The sequence below is a fragment of the Medicago truncatula genome, chromosome 2 (assembly GCF_003473485.1).
Source record: "Medicago truncatula cultivar Jemalong A17 chromosome 2, MtrunA17r5.0-ANR, whole genome shotgun sequence".
Classification (NCBI taxonomy): domain Eukaryota; kingdom Viridiplantae; phylum Streptophyta; class Magnoliopsida; order Fabales; family Fabaceae; genus Medicago; species Medicago truncatula.
Genome location: NC_053043.1, coordinates 9049101 through 9067614, shown reverse-complemented (window position 1 = coordinate 9067614; position 18514 = coordinate 9049101). Strand labels below are relative to the sequence as shown.

At 33.6% G+C, this 18514-nt stretch overlaps 4 non-coding genes and 3 pseudogenes across 4 annotated transcripts; all 7 read right to left on the bottom strand.

Annotated features, from left to right (window-relative positions):
- Nucleotides 1–2140: 2140 nt before the first annotated feature.
- Nucleotides 2141–2316, bottom strand: LOC112419559 (uncharacterized; annotated as a pseudogene).
- Nucleotides 2317–3780: 1464 nt separating this feature from the next.
- On the bottom strand, nucleotides 3781–3971 carry LOC11440370 (U2 spliceosomal RNA). Its single transcript, XR_003009682.1, has one exon. It is a non-coding gene; the product is annotated as a U2 spliceosomal RNA (small nuclear RNA).
- Nucleotides 3972–7387: 3416 nt separating this feature from the next.
- LOC112419539 (U2 spliceosomal RNA) lies at nucleotides 7388–7583 on the bottom strand. Its single transcript, XR_003009672.1, has one exon. It is a non-coding gene; the product is annotated as a U2 spliceosomal RNA (small nuclear RNA).
- A 553-nt stretch (nucleotides 7584–8136) lies between these two features.
- LOC11446890 (pentatricopeptide repeat-containing protein At1g02150-like) lies at nucleotides 8137–9139 on the bottom strand (annotated as a pseudogene).
- Nucleotides 9140–10750: 1611 nt separating this feature from the next.
- Nucleotides 10751–10922, bottom strand: LOC112419549 (uncharacterized; annotated as a pseudogene).
- Nucleotides 10923–13326: 2404 nt separating this feature from the next.
- LOC112419545 (U2 spliceosomal RNA) lies at nucleotides 13327–13522 on the bottom strand. Its single transcript, XR_003009679.1, has one exon. It is a non-coding gene; the product is annotated as a U2 spliceosomal RNA (small nuclear RNA).
- A 4158-nt stretch (nucleotides 13523–17680) lies between these two features.
- On the bottom strand, nucleotides 17681–17876 carry LOC112419551 (U2 spliceosomal RNA). The gene has a single exon (XR_003009684.1). It is a non-coding gene; the product is annotated as a U2 spliceosomal RNA (small nuclear RNA).
- Between the last annotated feature and the right edge of the window lie 638 nt (nucleotides 17877–18514).

Below are 18514 nucleotides of genomic sequence, written 5' to 3'. Positions count from 1 at the left end.
AGATTATGTTTGCTTGGTTTTATTCATCTCATTATCCCTTTCGCTTGAGGTTCTAAAATGGACATATAAAGTTGCAACGTGAAGTGAAGAAAAGGAACATGCAAGAACAAAAAAAAATTATTATGGATTTGTGGCTTTTAAGTTAGCTGATTTTTTCCTGTCCCATGGTGATGGAAAAACCTTCCGATCGGTGTGGATAGAGATGAAGGAGGAGGTACAGTAACATAGAGAATAAAGTAGGATCTTAAACTATTGAGATGAGTTCAGGTGTGTCAAGTGCATCATAGATACTCATAGGTCATCAACATCCATCCATTAAAGTAACTCTCTCACAGTGGGAGACCTATCAAGCTCTCCCACCCTAGACTGAGCCTTAAATGTATTTTTACTTTATAGAAAGTAGAATAACATGTACCGAAGAAAAGGTTTATATTGATTGATTAATTACCTGCAAAGCTCTATCATATTGGTGAGATTTTTGCCTTCATTCTCCCATTGATTCAACACAGAAGCAGAACTCAATTCAGGATTCTCCATCATCGATATTCTTTTGTATATAACATTATTCAATTTTTGGCATTCGACATTTCCTTATGCAAAGATATGAGATATCTCAAACTTGTGTTGAAGTTTTAAAACTTCGGTTTTTCCTAGAGTGACTATTAGAAGTTTTGCTTAAAGTAGAACTTAAGTGCAAAAAGTAATGAATTTTCTCTATTTTGCATATCAACAGTTTCAAAAAGTCTTACGGTTTCACCAAAACTTGCATAATGCTACAATTAAGAACTGAAATTAGAATACTTGTTGAGACTAAAGAATACAAGTTGTAAAAATTTCACTATGACTTAGAAGAAAGTTTCCATGAGTTTAAGTGAGCGAAACTGTTGTATAATCCCATGTGACTTAGATGAAAAGTATAAAATCTCGTGTGTTGAATTATCTATCAATATTCTTATATTTTGAAATAAATTTTGAATTCAATTTTATATTCTACAATAAAGTTTGATTTTTTTTTAGGGACAATAAAGTTTGAATTAACACACTAGTATCATTTAATTTTATCATCTATCATATTATACTAACACCTTAGAACATACTTCAAAACGTTTAGAAATTAACTCACTTTTGTATCTTCTAATTATCAAACTTGAGAATTATCTTTCTTAAGTACAAATTAATTTAAAAGGGTTGCAATACAGACCCCATTTCTAGTGACTACTATTTCTTCTTCATGAACATTAGGAATTCATGTTATGTTGTGTCTTTGAAGTGTCTATTCATAAACTCATGCCACTTAATGAAGGAAAATAACTCTTTCAAGATTTTCTCTAACGCTTAAACCGAACATATATATCTTATTCACGTTCGTCACAAAACAATTGTATCACTTGGTCTAAGTGGTTATTTCACACATCGATTCGCTAAAGGTGGCCTGTTCAATACCAGTTGATGCCACTTCGAGATCCATCTATTTTATGGAACTCACAAAAACAAATGTTGCCCTAAAAAATGGCTTCATTGCATTTTTGACCCATCTATTTAAAAAATAGCTTAATTGGCAACACTAAGACCATCCAAAATGGTGGGTGCTTCACCTATTTAACACCACATTAAATAGGCACCTCTATTATGGAGTATAATACATGGGTGGCTATGGAGAAGGGTGGCTATGGAAGCATCCTCTCTCTCTCTCTCTCTCTTCATTTTTCATGGGTCCCATTAATAAATCTTAATAAAATAAATAAATTTTGTTGAAACGTAATGATATAAAATTATTTGTGGGACCTATTTAATAATCTCTTTTAAGGTGTTGGGTTGGAGAAAATTAGTGCTTATTAAGTATTACGGTAAAATAAGTGATGTGGACATACAAATTTAATGTAAGCATCCAATTTAGGGTGCTATGCTGTGAATGGTCTAATAAAACAATCTTAATGTTTCCTTGGAAAAAAAAGGAAATGCTAACAAATATGGAAACAAAGTTTTGAAACTTGTGGTCAAACTATTAAAATTTTAAAAAACACTATTTTCAATGCAAATTTTGTTTCCTTAACTAGCATCAAGGACACTCTCTTAGGACGGTCTCTTTACAAGTTTAACACAATAGAGGAATAAGTGTTAGAGAAATTGCGAGAAAGAAAATGCTTTTAGCATTTCTAAAAAAAAAATTGAATTAAAATTGGTGGGGTGCCAACAGCCCATGCAATAGTGCAACACATGGGCAACACTTGAGAAACTCAATAGCCACATATCAGATATTAAACTGATAAGAACAGATACTACACTTGATCTTAACCAAAAGGCCGAGAAAGGTATGAGTTGAAAGATGAATTCGCTTATGCTTTTATATACCACATCCCTTCACTTGCTTTCTTGAACAATCGATATGAGACTTTTTTGAAACAGCTTGCTTGGTAGACTTTCTTCCTCCTTTTTCTTTGATTTCTTTATTCTTAAAACATTATCATCAATCAGAGTAAAAATACACACACATAGGCCATCGTGATGAATTGCCAAAAATTAAATTGATATTCTTGTCTTAAAGCAAAATATCATGATCTTATTCTTTTCTTATCCCTTGCTTTTGTTGATGGGCTAACTTGCTAAGGCTATTATATCTTTCATCTTTGTGTTCATTCATTTGTTTTTGAGTGCCACTGTTGTTCAGTAATTATATGCCAACATATATCTAATAGGATTCGGAGCTCCATAAGCATATATGAACGATGAATGGATGAAAAGGAAACTATATAATAGTATAATATTGCTAATACACCAATCTTCTCACCATGACTAAAAATCATATATCTATACATGTCATATGTATATTGATAATAATGATAATAATTTATTATATTGATTTGACTAATAATTTAATTAATAACTTAATCAACAAGTTTAGTGTTTATCGTTGGCCCACAGAGCCTGACACCTGTAAATCATGATTTGTTTGGTATGATTCTTACTCATGAAAACGTAATCTCGAAACTTCTCACATGAATTTATATTTCCGATGTGAAGCCACACGACTTGCATTAGAATTTGGGTTGTGCTTTGTCGTTACGTCATTTGGTTGGGAGTTACGGATTGGTGTGAAGCCACGTGGTTTGGATAAGAATCAGGGTTATGCTTTATAGCCATGTCACTTGGGTTGAAATTATGATTATCCTTTGAAGCCATGTCACTTGCATTGAAATTACGGTTCTACCTTGAAACCACGTCTCTTTGATTGGAATTATAGTTATGCTCCTCTGCATATAAAAGGTTGTGGATAAATAAGGGCCTATACTGATTTGTTGAACTCTATGTAGTGTTCTTCTTATTCTTTTGGAATTGTATTTTGGACTCAGCAAAATCTAGCAGACTTGAATGCAAGAGGGCACATAAGGGAATTAGAATAAGTGAATCTAATAATTTGGCTAGAAGTAAAGGCTTCCCTCCATTCACCAAACGAACCATAAGAGAGTCTCTTGAACAATCCAACCACAGTGATGATGGATATCATTAGGAGCACACCCAAAAACACAACTGTTAACAATTTGCATAATGTATTGTGGAATACCAGAAGTTGAACCTTTGCTTTGTGAGATACTAATATCTCTTTGTGCAAGAACATACACTCTATGTTGTTCTATTAGTTTTAATCAATTACAAATTGAGAGAAGAAAAAATAGAACTTCTATCCACACCTTGGATTTTGATATATATTTGATATATGTCCAGAGTAAGTCAAAAACAAAATGCACAACCACATAATGGTTAAAAATTTGAACTTGAATTGGTGGGTGAACCCACATTTGCAGTAGTGAAACACATAGGCGACACTTGAGAAGCCCAATAGCAAGCTATTGAACCTCTCCCCCTCAAAAAAGTAATTTAATACTGTGTGACCCATTGAGCCACTTCTCAAATATTAAATTGATAAGAACAGATACTACACTTGATCTTAGCCAAAAGGCCAAGAAAAATATGAGTTGAAAGATGAACTTGCTTATGCTTTTATATATCACATCCCTTCACTTGCATTCTTGAACAGTCGATGTGGGACTTTCTTGAAACAGCTTGCTTGGTAGACTCTTCCTAACACTTTCTTCCTCTATTATCATCAATCAGAGTAAATAGACACACATAGGCCATCATGATGAATTGTCAAAAAATTAAATTGATATTCTTGTCTTAAAGCCAAATATCACGATCTGATTCTTGTTGGATAATTTATACTAGTTCTTCTAAGCATAAATAAAGAAACATACGGAATGAAATAAACAATAATAACTCAAGATCTGAGGAGGTGCATTTGCATGCTGTTGTTGTGTATATACTTGTACTTGCTTAGCTCCATCATATTCATAATATAACCATAAATAGGCTATGGTGGATGATGAATAATTTGATGTTGAATCAAACTCACATATTGTTGCTAAAATTGATGTTGCTGCTTTTGGTGTTGTTAGGGTGAGGTCGGAGCCATTCCTATAAAATATGAGACTCGACTCTCTTTTTAAAATAGGCTCCCGAAAAATAATAACGGAATTTTTGTGTAGTTAAGCTTTTATTAAAAAAATCATAATCAATAGAACTTCTAAACATGAAACGAAATAAAAAATTAATAAGTGAAAGAGAGGTGAAATTTACCAAACGGTGTCGTTTGGATTTGTCACTCCGTTGTGAGAAAGGAGAAAACGAATTGCGGAAAAAAATGATACTTGTGATTCTTTTAATGAAATAACTTTCTAAATTGACTAATTATACAAATTGGGGCTGCTTTGATAGCAACATATTTATGTCTAGAAAGGAGAATTAGAGTCTAAAAAAAACTCAAACATATACCGAAAAAAAAAAGAAATAACATATATATTTTTTTATTTAAGTGGGGTGTGGATATTAGACTTAATTTTTTTTTTTGTACAGAAAGAAATATCATATGCATTAATCACTAAAAAGTGAACAAGAATTCCATTCAACCCTCAATATCATGCGACAGATATTTCTCCGAATCAAATTATGCTTGCTTAGCATTGTTGTTTGGCTGCTGATGTTGTCTATAGATAACTGTTTTGAAACATTTGACAATGTTCACCCCTTTCACATCATCAAAGTTCTTATCCTGATGCTGTTCAATTACAAGCCTCTATTCGTGCCCCGCTACCATCGTCATCATGATCAACACGAACTCGAATTTCAGGAAGATTAGCAACTGATTAATTAAACATGTTCTCCTCCTCCTCTTCCTCCTCCTCATCATCATCATCCACAAGAACTGAATAGTCAACATCAATCAAATGCTCCTTTTTAACATTATTAGTATTTTCATCATTGATTGAAGCACTAACATCATAATCATCAAGGTTGAGGAGGCAGTTATCCACAACCGCAGCAGAAACAGAAACAACACGAGAGAGAATCCCTGATTTGTTCAGAGCTTCCACAAACCACACATGATTATCAAAGTGATCATTACCCATGGAAACATCAGTATCTGGTTTTGAGAAGAATAGGAACAATCTGCGTTGAGGAGGTATAAATATCTTTTAATCGAAGAAACGAGGAATATATTATATAAATGTATTAAGGATGACTCACCAGGTGAAATTCATGATCTCACAACAGTTATACTCCACGAAAGTTGGAGTAAATTGGTTTGTTAAGATTATTGATGTTGAAGTAAAGTGTATCTATCATATCATTTTGAAAAACTGAAATCCTTCGATTCTAACATTATTAGTCATTTCATGACTTAGGCACACTACACAATATACTCATAAATGTGATGCTATCATTTACCGTGTCTTGTGCATTTTTTATTTTAACATCTAATAAACAGTTGCCTAAGTAGAAGAACGAGGTGCAGCACCCTCACTGCCACTTGAGTCTTGAGGTCAAATTCATATGTATAGTTGCAACTAATCCTTTTTTAATCTTGTGATTCTTTTTCATAGCACTCAATTCTTCTTCTTTCTTTTTAAGCTCTCCTTCTAACTAAGATATATGTATCTTTATATTTTCCTTCTTCCCTTGTTCTCTGTAATTAATATCTGTGCAGATTAATTGTTTTGAAACCATATCCATAACGAGAAGATGTGAGAAACGAGTAATGAACTGTGAGAACAGAAAATGCAATTTGCGAAAATGAAGAGAGTTTTGAAATAAAGGAGAGAACTCCAACACTGTTTTTATCCTCTTCTTCTTTTGTTTGTTTATTTATTTATTTAAAGACTGCCTTTCACGAGAGGAAAATGTCAAAGTACAATAACCCATAGTGAAATCAAAGTGCGCTACGCGAGTTGTGAACTTGTGACGAGGTTGGACGATAACCTAATAAGCCAAAGGGAAATAACTTCTATTTGTACTCCACCACTTCCGTAACTGACTTTCACGACAGGCAGCTCCTTAGTGCGTGACGCGAGTTGTTACGAGGCTAGACATTCTGAAATTCCTTCAATGACGCGACATGTGGCTCGTACCACTTCCATAACTGACTCGCGAGACACAGCTCCTTAGTGTGCGCAAAGTTGTGACAAGGCTAGACATTGTGAAATTCTTTCAATGGCGCGAAGCGTGACTCGTAACATGCAACTTAGGTTGAGGCTGACCCTTCTGATTGATTTTCATTCCTTGTCCCATTTATACTCACTCAAACATCCGTAACGACTATATCCAAAGAAATCAATTGATATATCTTGTAGGAAAATATAACACAGCCACATAGTCGTCTGGTATAAAACATTATTGAAACATAATAAACTTGCTACTTGAACTTTAACATGATTCTAAAATGACACTAAAAACCCTATATGATTTCTGGTCATCAACAACAAACCTATAATGCTTTATATAGGTTGGATTAATTAGTTCTGACTTCTGAAGGTTGGATTTAGAGGAGACATAATAATGTGAATGGCTTTGAATCATAAATTGAGAAGTTGATAGGAAACCGAAACCTGAATGCAAAGAGGAAGGAGGGAAGAGATAAATAAGGAGGGATTATTTCAATTGATCTAATTGTATACTTTTCGTGAACATATAAATAAGGCAAAATTACACTTTTAATCCCTTAACTTAATTTCAGGTAACAGTTTAGTCCTTTATCTTTTTTTCATTTCAATTTGGTCCTTTTTGTCCATTTTCATATGAATTTTTAAGCTTAGAATTCATGATTTTATTTTCTTATGGTCTTTCAATCTTCAAATCTATGATCCTCGTCTATGTTTGCATAAGAATATTAGATTTGAAGCTTGAAAATGTATATAAAAATTAAGTTAAGGTACTAAAAGTGTAATTTTGCCTATAAATAACTAAAATACGAACATGCCCAAAAAAACATTAACATAATGCAAAACCATGTAGCAAAGTGATTAATTAGAATAAAAAATTTGAACTTGAATTGGAGGGGTGTGCCAGCCAATGCAATAGTGCAAAGCATAGGCGACACTTGAGAAACCCAATAGCAAGCTATTGAAATGGTCTCTCCCACTCAAAAAAGTAATTTAATACTGTTGTGACCCATTGGGCCACTAATCAGATATTAAACTGATAAGAACAGATACTACACTTGATCTTAGCCAAAAGGCCGAGAAAGGTATGAGTTGAAAGATGAATTCGCTTATGCTTTTATATACCACATCCCTTCACTTGCTTTCTTGAACAACCGATATGGGACTTTTTTGAAACAGCTTGCTTGGTAGACTTTCTTCCTCCTTTTTCTTTGATTTCTTTATTCTTAAAACATTATCATCAATCAGAGTAAAAATACACACACATAGGCCATCGTGATGAATTGCCAAAAATTAAATTGATATTCTTGTCTTAAAGCAAAATATCATGATCTTATTCTTTTCTTATCCCTTGCTTTTGTTGATGGGCTAACTTGCTAAGGCTATTATATCTTTCATCTTTGTGTTCATTCATTTGTTTTTGAGTGCCACTGTTGTGTGTGTCTGTTAGTATTATATTCCAAAATACTCTTTTAAGAATTCAAACTGTGATGTAGCAGACAGCTATTGTCAGCTATTGTTTTGTGGAGTTTTTAATAATGTAAACATTTCGGCAAATTAAGACTTATACAGTTTTGGTTAATCAATTTCAAATAGATATTTATTTGAAAAATAGAGTTTCTACAAAATAATTTATGTCATTGTTGCAGGAGAAGCAATTTATTTCTTGTGTCTGCTAAAGGGTCGAAATAGAAATGGTTGTTCAACTAAATTTAGCTGAATTAAAACCTTGGCGCTCTCCATGTCGTCTTCGTCTTCCACAAAGCTTAAGGAATGCGGCCAATTTTATTGGCTTGGCTTTCCAATTCTTTGAATCACGAGTCATAAAACCTTTTTCCAAGAACGAAAGCACCTCATAAACTCTCCTTTCGGAAATATGACCCTCAGAAAGAAGCTCCCATGTAGTCGAATTTGGACATTCACCACCTTCAGTCATATGCTCAAAGAAATTCAACTTTATCAGATTTGCCTTTCTTAAGACACCAACATATGAGAAGGTTTCCTATTCTAGAATCATCAGACGACCTTACAGAAACCCATTCCTCGTAAAGTTTTTTTTGCCCCCTCCATATCGTTCATTCTTACAAGAGAAGACATAACAGCATGGTATCCCAAGTTAGGTATACTTGGAAACATTGATTTATAGTTATTCCACACATGGTAAAACTTCGTCCTTGTTTCCAACACTTCGATACAAACTCAGGAGATAATGAAAAGGTACTCTATCTCGGCCTAATATTCTACCCTCGACCTTTTTTAAGCACTCGTGTGCTTTTTCATACAGTTCCATCTTAATATACATTGCGGCCATTGTACTAAATGTACTCCAATTAGAAATAATGGTAGGATTCTTCGACTTCTGTTCAAAACTTGTTCCATCTTCTCTTTTCTTTCATTAAAGTTCATGTACAGAGTCATCATTAAATTAAACGGTAGTGAATGTATTAAGTACTACTTTTACTCATTATGTCGAGTAAAAATTCTGCCTTCTCTTTTGTTCTAGAATGAACATATGCATTCAAGAGGGCACCCTACGTCCTCTTGTGTCTTTTAAATCATTGGTTAGGTTCAGAAAAAAACCTTCTGCACTAGAAACTCCGTGAACTCTTGCGATTAGATCTAACTGAATCACAGCGTCACTTGCAGATATTTTAAACCTCTCTGGTCTATTGTTCATCCAATCATACACCTGCAAAACATGCTCATTAGTTATTACTTTTATAAGATCGTTCGTGGCTGATGTTAAGACATTATATGAGGCAAGGAAGTATATTTAATCAGAAACATTGAAGGGTGTCAAACTTTCTTACATTCAAAAGGAAGCATTCTGTTTAATAGAATCGTAGGGGAAATGGACTTCTAGATTATTCAAACTTTACTGAAAATGTTCGCAAATCTGGAATTTACAAGAGGATAGTATAAGAATGGTGCTACCATTTTTATTTTTTTTTACTAACAATTTAGGTAATTGAATTCATAAAATCAAGTCACAGAAACTCTTCCTTCAGTTTCACTGTCAGTGTAAAACACATAATTCTATTTTTGGCATTCGACATTCCCTTATGCAAAGATATGAGATATCTCAAACTTGCATATCAACAATTTCAAAAAGTCTTACGGTTTCACCAAAACTTGCATAATGCTGCAATTAAGAACTGAAATTAGAATACTCGTCGAGACTAAAGAATACAAGTTGTAAAAATTTCACTATGACTTAGAAGAAAGTTTCCATGAGTTTTAGTGAGCGAAACTGTTGTATAGTCCTATGTGACTTAGAAGAAAAGTGTGTAAGTCTATTGAGGCTAAACAATACAAGTTGTAAAATGTTTTAAGTGGTAGAAGTGTTAGGTGCAGCTGTTGTGAATGTTTTTCAATTACCATGATGAAAAATCTCATCAAAGATGAGGACTGTGTCTATCCCACATTAGATGAACTAGTATAAATTCTCTTGTGTTGAATTTATCAATACTCTTATATTTTGCAATAAAGTTTGAATTAAATTTTATATTCTACAATAAAGTTTGAATTAACACACTAGGATCATTTATTTTTATTACCTATCATATTATACTAACACCTTAGAACATACTTCAAAACGTTTAGAAATTAACTCACTTTTGTATCTTTTAATTATCAAACTTGAGAACTATCTTTCTTAAGTACAAATTAATTTAACAAGGTTGCAATACAAATCCCCATTTCCTGTGACTATTATTTCTTCTCTATGAACATCATGAATTCTTGTTATGTTGTGTCTTAAAAGTGTCTATTCATAAACTCATGCCACTTAGTGAAGGGAAACAACTCTTTCAAGATTTTCTCTAACAATTAAACCGAACATATATATCTTATTCACGTTCGTCACTTAACAATTGTATCAATCTAACTGATTATTTCACGCATCGATTCGCTAAATGTGGCATGTTCAACACCAATTGATGCCACTTTTCGATCCATCTATTTTATCAAACTCACAATTTTGCCCTAAAAAATTACCTTAATTGCATTTTTTTATCCATCTATTTAAAAATAGCTTAATTGGCGACACTAAGACAATCTTAATGTTCACCTAAAAAAAGGGAAATGCTGACAAATATAGAAACAATATTTTGAAACAGGTGATCAAACTGCGGTAAGTTTAAAAAACACTATTTTCAATGCAATTTTTTTTTTTTTTTTATAGAAGTACGAGTGTTAAAGAAATTGATAGAAAGAAAATGTCTCTAGCATTTCTAAAAAAAAATGAACTAATATTGGTAGGGTTCGCCAACCCGCAATGCATAGGCAAAATTTGAGAAGCCCAATAGCAAGCTATTGAAAAAGCCTCTCCCCCTCAAAAATTTAATACCCATTGGGCCACTAATCAGATATTAAACTAATAAGAACAGATACTACACTTGATCTTAGCCAAAAGGCCGAGAAAGGTATGAGTTGAAAGTTGGACTCGCTTATGCTTTTATATATCACATCTCTTCACTTGATTTCTTGAACAACCGATGTGGGACTTTTTTTGAATTGCTTGGTAGACTCTCTTCCTAAAACACTTTCTTCCTCCTTTATCTTTGATATCTTTTCATATAAATTTCTTTATTCTTAAAACATTATGATCAATCATAGTAAATACATACACCTAGGCCATCACGATGAATTGCCAAAAATTAAATTGATATTCTTGACTTAAAGCAAAGTATCATGATCTGATTCTTATCTTATCCCTTGCTTTTGTTGATGGGCTAACCGGCTATTGTTGGATGAAAATATAATGTCACATGATTTATAATAATGTAAAAAATTCAATCTTTTTCTAATGGTTTATATGTCTTCAGACCAAATGAAGCGCACTATATAGGAGTGCTAACAACATTTTTCTACTTACACATTTTTATTGGTTGAAATTTAAATGAGTCTTATTACTACAAAAATCTTAATGAATTTCATTAAATTTTCTAGACTCACATAAATTGAATGGGGTCGATATAAATTTTAATAAATAAAATGTGTGTTGGAAAGAGTTTGTTGCTGACCTAACTCATTAAAAATATAGGTTTACCATTAAAACATTGTTACCATTATACCTTACATAGTTAGTACATACTACAAAAAATTTAGTATAAAATTAATTTAAAAACCCATTTTCTGTGAAAAAGAGCATTCTTTTTTTCTCTTTAAGTAGAATTGTAAATCCATTTGGTCTCGTTACTTACCTGACGGCCGAACTCTTGATTACCAGACCATGGCTCCGGTGGGTTACCAGACCCTTCCATCGGAACCGGAGGGTTAACACAAAAAAAAAATTCATAAACCAAAAAATAATAATATTCAAAGCATAAAAGAAACAAAAAGAATCAAACAGCCAGTGAAAAATGAAAACCCAGAAAAAAAATGGAACAGTTGTGAAGTGATGGAAGAGAGAAAGAGGGAGAGAGAGTACCTGTGGTGGAGGAGAGAGAGAGTACATGGAGGCGAGTTGGTTGGAGAGGAGAGAGTGAAGAAGGTTAGGATTCAGAGTTCCATAGGGAAAGAGAATGACCCATGAACTGTTGAAGCATATATAATGATGAAGTGAAAAGGAAACTATATAATAGTATAATATTGTTAGTACACTAATCTTCTCACCATGACTAAAAATCATATATCAATACATGTCTATATATATTGATAATAATGATAATAACTTATTATATTGGTTTGAATAATAATTTAATTAATAACTTAATCAACAAGTTTAGCGTTTATCGTTGGCGCACAAAACGTGACACCTGTAAATCATGGCTTGTTTGGTACGATTCTTACTCATGAAAACGTAATCTCAAAACTTCTCACATGAATTTACATTTTCGATGTGAAACCACGTGACTTGCATTGGAATTTGGGTTGTGCTTTATCGTTACGTCATTTGATTTGGAGTTACGGTTTTGGTGTAAAGCCACGTGGTTTGGATAAGAATCAGGGTTATGCTTTATAGCCATGTCACTTGCATTGAAATTACGGCTCTACCTTGAAGCCATGTCACTTTGATTGAAATTACAATTCTGCCCAGAAACCACGTCACTTTGATTGGAATTATAGTTATGCTCCTCTGCATATGAAAGGTGTTGGATAAATAAGGGCCTATACTGATTTGTTGAACTCTATGTAGTATTCTTCTTATTCTTTTGGAATTGTATTTTGGACTCAGGAAAATCTAGCAGACTTGAATGCAAGAGGGTTCATAACGGAATTAGAATAAGTGAATCTAATAATCTGGCTATAAGTAAAGGGTCTTATTAATCAGTGCCCCCGGGGCATTGGTTAAGGAACCCATAACTAGAAATTTTGTCTTGGAAATGTAAGATGTTATTTTTGACTAAATAATGATTACACTATTTTTTTGTGAAAACTTTCTTATTTTGGATACTTAACCAATGCTCTTGGAGGCACTGTTTAACATTCCCCATAAGTAAAGGCTTCCCTCCATTCACCAAACCAACCATAAGAGAGTCTCTTGAATAATCTAGGATTGATTGATTATTCTTGTAGAAGCAAACCAACCACAATGAAGATGGATATCATGAGGAGAATATCCAAAAACACAAGTGCTAACAATTTGCACAATGTAATGTGGAATACCAGAAGTTGAACCTTTGCTTTGTGAGATTCTAATATCTCTTTGTGCAAGAACATACACTCTTTGTTGTTCTATTTGTTTTAATTACAAATTGAGAGAAGAAAAATAGAACTTCTATCAACACCATGCATTTTGATATATATTTTATATATGCCCAGATTAAATCAACAACAACATCAACATAATGCATAACCATACAATGGTTAAAAATTTGAACTTGAATTGGTGGGGTGCACCAACCTATGCAATAGTGCAACACATAGGTGACACTTGAGAAGCCCAATAGCAAGTTATTGAAATGGCCTCTCACCCTCAAAAAAGTAATTTAATACTGTAGTGACCCATTGGGCCACATCTCAGATATTAAATTGATAAGAACAGATACTACACTTGATCTTAGCCAAAAGGCCGAGAAATGTATGAATTGAAAGATGAACTCGCTTATGGTTTTATATATCACATCCATTCACTTGCTTTCATGAACAACCGATGTAGGACTTTTTTGAAATAGCTTGCTTGGTAAACTTTTTTCCTCCTTTGTTTTCTTTATTCTTAAAACATTATCATCAATCAAAGTAGATACATACACATTGGCCACATGGTGAATTGCCAAAAATTAAATTGATATTCTCGTCTTAAAGCAAAATATCATGATCGGATTCTTATCTTATTCCTTGCTTTTGTTGATGGGCTAACCGGCTAAGGGTATTATATCTTTCATCTTTGTGTTCATTCATTTGTTTTTGAGTGCCACTATTGTGTGTGTTTGTTAGAATTGTATGACAAAATGCTCTTAAGAATTCTAACTGTGATGTAGAAGGATCACTACAGACAGCTATTGTTTTGTGGAGTTTTTAATAATGTAGACATTTTGGCAAATTAAACATATACAGTTTTGGTTAATCAATTTCAAACAGGAATTTATTTGAAAAATAAAGTTTCTGCAAAATAATTTATGCCTTTGTTGCAGGTTAAGCAATTTATTTCTTGTGTTTTTTTTTTATGGCTGATCCCCCCTCAGAGATCAAAATACTGCTAATGAACTAATCATAATGGATAGTTTATACTAGTTCTAAGCATAAATTAAGAAACATAAGGAATGAAAGAAACAACAATAGCTTAGGATCTAACAATAAGTCGTCAATATTTCATAAAAAGTGACTGCATTTGCAGCACTTCTAGAAACAATCAAGTCAAGTATGCAGCATCATATGCAGACATTAGAAAACGGTGGAGTGGTAATGGTAGCGGCCATTAATGCAAAGGTAAAACTAAAGTTGAACAGGAAGTCCAATAGCATGTGAAAAACTAGACTGGAATATACTATGATCATGTGTCATTGATCACTAAAGAGTGAACAGGAAGTCTAATAAACCCTCAATATCATGCGACAAATATTTCTCCGAATCAAATTATGCTTCCTTAGAAATGTTGTTTGGCTGCTGAATATTGTCCATGGGAAATTGTTTTGAAGCATCTGTCATTGTTGAAGCAGCAACTGCAGTGGTCATAGATTGGTACTAAGGAGGTGCATTTGCATGCTGCTGTTGTGGGTAGAATACTTGTTCTTGCTTAGCTCCACCATATTCATAATAACCATAAAAAGGCTGTGGTGGATGATGAATATTTTGATTTTGAAGCAAACTAACATATTGTTGCTGAAATTGATTGGAAGGTATTTGAATAAAAGTAGAATTTATTTAAAAGTAGCTGAGGCTACCACATATATGTCAGCTATATATGATTGCAAGGCCATGCTGTATGGTCGTGCATGTCCAAATCCAACAGTCATGACATAAATTGGGAAATAGCAGTATCTGGTTTTGAGATGAACATGAACAATCTGAGTCGAGAAGGGGAAGGAGACGGGTTTGAAGACAAACGAATATACATTTTTTAATCGAAGAAACTTTCTACTATACGAAAGTTGGAGTAAATTGGTTTGTGAAGATTATTGATGTTGAAGTAACGTGTATCTATCATATCATTTTGAAAAACTGAAATCCTTGGATTCTAACATTATTAGTCATTTCATGACTTAGGCACACTACACAATATACTCATAAATGTGATGCTATCATTTACCGTGTCTTGTGCATTTTTTATTTTAACATCTAATAAACAGTTGCCTAAGTAGAAGAACGAGGTGCAGCACCCTCACTGCCACTTGAGTCTTGAGGTCAAATTCATATGTATAGTTGCAACTAATCCTTTTTTAATCTTGTGATTCTTTTTCATAGCACTCAATTCTTCTTCTTTCTTTTTAAGCTCTCCTTCTAACTAAGATATATGTATCTTTATATTTTCCTTCTTCCCTTGTTCTCTGTAATTAATATCTGTGCAGATTAATTGTTTTGAAACCATATCCATAACGAGAAGATGTGAGAAACGAGTAATGAACTGTGAGAACAGAAAATGCAATTTGCGAAAATGAAGAGAGTTTTGAAATAAAGGAGAGAACTCCAACACTGTTTTTATCCTCTTCTTCTTTTGTTTGTTTTTTTATTTATTTAAAGACTGCCTTTCACGAGAGGAAAATGTCAAAGTACAATAACCCATAGTAAAATCAAAGTGCGCCACGCGAGTTGTGAACTTGTGACGAGGTTGGACGATGACCCAATAAGCCAAAGGGAAATAATTTCTATTTGTACTCCACCACTTCCGTAGTTGACTTTCACGACAGGCAGCTCCTTAGTGCGCGATGCGAGTTGTGACAAGGCTAGACATTCTGAAATTCCTTCAATGGCGCGACACGTGGCTCGTACCACTTCCGTAACTGACTTTCGCGAGACGCCGCTCCTTAGTGCGAGCGCAAGTTGTGACAAGGCTAGACATTATGAAATTCTTTCAATAGCGCGAGGCGTGACTCGTAACATGAAACTTAGGTTGAGGCCGACCCTTCTGATTGTTTTCATTCTTTGTCCCATTTCTACTCACTGAAACATCCGTAATGACTATCTCCAAAGAAATCACTTATATATCTTGTAGGAAAATATAACACGACCACATAGTTGTCTGGTATGGGTGATTTGACATGTTTCAAGGTCATTTTTCTGTTTTTTGCTCATTTATGCCTTTCCGTTGAATTCTTTTCAAAACTTTATTGACACTAAAAACCCTATATGATTTCTGGTCATCACAACACTCATAAATGTGATGCTATCATTTATCGTGTCCTAATATGCAACACAATAACTACTTATCTAATGCATTTTTTTTATTTAAAACATCTAAACAGTTGCCTAAGTAGAAGAACTAGGTGTCCTGAGGGAAAATTCATATGTATAGTTGCAACTAATCTTGTGATTCTTTTTCATAGCACTTAATTCTTCTTCTTTCTTCTTAAGCTCTCCTTCTAACTAAGACATATGCATTTTCATATTTTCCTTCTTCACATGTTCTCTGTAATTAATCTCTGTGGAGATTAATTGTTTTTAAACCAAATCCATGACGTAGAAGATGTGAGAAATGAGTAATGAACTGTGAGAACAGAAAATGCAGTTTGCGAGGATTTCAAGTGTGGTCATTGGTGTGTGGTTGGTTAGAGATCAATTTCAATGCACCCCAATCTTTGTTTCAACAATTTGAATGTTGGAGTGGTGATATTGAGAAGAAAAGACTTCGTAAAGGGTATTGGTTGGTGTGGCATGCCTCTCTTTGGATGATTTGGAAAGTGTGGAATGATAGAATTTTTAATAATCTTATTAAGGAGCCGGAAGATATTGTCGAGGAAGTTAAGGTTCTCTCTTGGAGATGGGTTTTATCTAGACTAAAGAGTGATCCTCCTTGCCTCTTCTACGATTGGAGTTGGAACCCCAAAGCTTGTTTGCTTAGAAAATAGGGGCAGTTTTAGAGGTTTTTGGGACTTTTTGGGTGTGTTTTTTGTAGTGGTCTGCTGTTGCCTTGCGTCTGTACTGCAAACAGGTTCTTAATATTCACCATTCTGTTATACAGTTTCGCTTTTAGGCAAGTGTGGTGGTGGTTTTTTGTTTCTGCAGTACCCCAATTTGTACAGCTCGTATAAATTTGGAGGTTTAATAAATTATGTCGTTTAAAAAAAAAGAGTTTTGAAATAAGTGAGAGCTCCAACAGTGTTTTTATCTTCTTCTTTTTTCGTTTTTTTTTTTTTTTTTTAAATTTAAAAATTGCCTTTCACGAGAGGAAAATGTCAAAGTACAATATCCCAGAGTGAAATCCTTAGTGTGCGACGTGAGTTGTGATGCGGCTGGACATTCTAAAATCCTTTCAATGGCGCGACGCATGGCTCATACCACTTCCGTAACTGACTTTCGCGACACACAGCTCCTTAGTGCGCCAAAGTTGTGACAAGGCTGGACATTATGAAATTCCTTCAATGGCACAAAGCGTGACTCGTAGCATGCAAGTTAGGTCGAGGCAGGAAACCGATACATGAATGCAAAGAGGAACGGGTTTCAATTGATCTAATGGTATACTTTTCGTGAACATATAAATAAAAAAATACAATCATTTAAATGCCCAGATTCGCATCAGTAAATATCAACATAATGTACAACCATGTAGCAAAGTAATGATTATAAATAAATTTGAACTTGAATTGGTGGGGTTCACCAACCAATGTAATAGTGTAACACATAAGCAACACAGAAATCCAATAGCAAGCTATTGAAATTGTCTCTCCCCCTCAAAAAAGTAATTTAATACTGTTGTGACCCATTGGGCCACTAATCAGATATTAAACTACTGATAAGAACAGATACTACATTTGATCTTAGCCAAAAGGTCGAATAAGGTATGAGTTAAAAGATGAACTCGCTTATGCTTTTATATATCACATCCTTTCACTTGCTTTCTTGAACAACTGATGTGGGACATCTTTGAAACAGCATGCTTGGTAGTCTCTTCCTAACACTTTCGTTCTACTTTGTTTCTTTATTCTTAAAACATTATCATCAATTAGAGTAAATACATACACATGGGCCACGATTATGAATTGAAAAAAATTAAATTGATATTCTTGTCTTATAGCAAAATATCATGATCTGACTCTTATTGAATAATTTATACTATTGGATAATTTATACAAGTTCTAAGCATAAATAAAGAAACATATGGAATGAAATAAACACCAATAACTCAAGATCTAACAATCAGTATAGACTGTTTCCCGATCGTCAATATTTCATAACAAGTCACTGCACTTTCACATGATGATATTAGAAACAAATTCAAGTCTGCAGCATCATATGTAGATATTAGAAAACGGTGGAGTGGTAATGGTATCGGCCATTCATGCATAGGTAAGACTAAAGTTGAAGAATTGTAGATTATGTAATTTAATATAAAAAAGCTCTTAGTAATGCATAATTTGCATATTATATATAGTACATACATATGCTTCTGGAAATTTGAGGATTCAAAGTGAAAGTGAAAA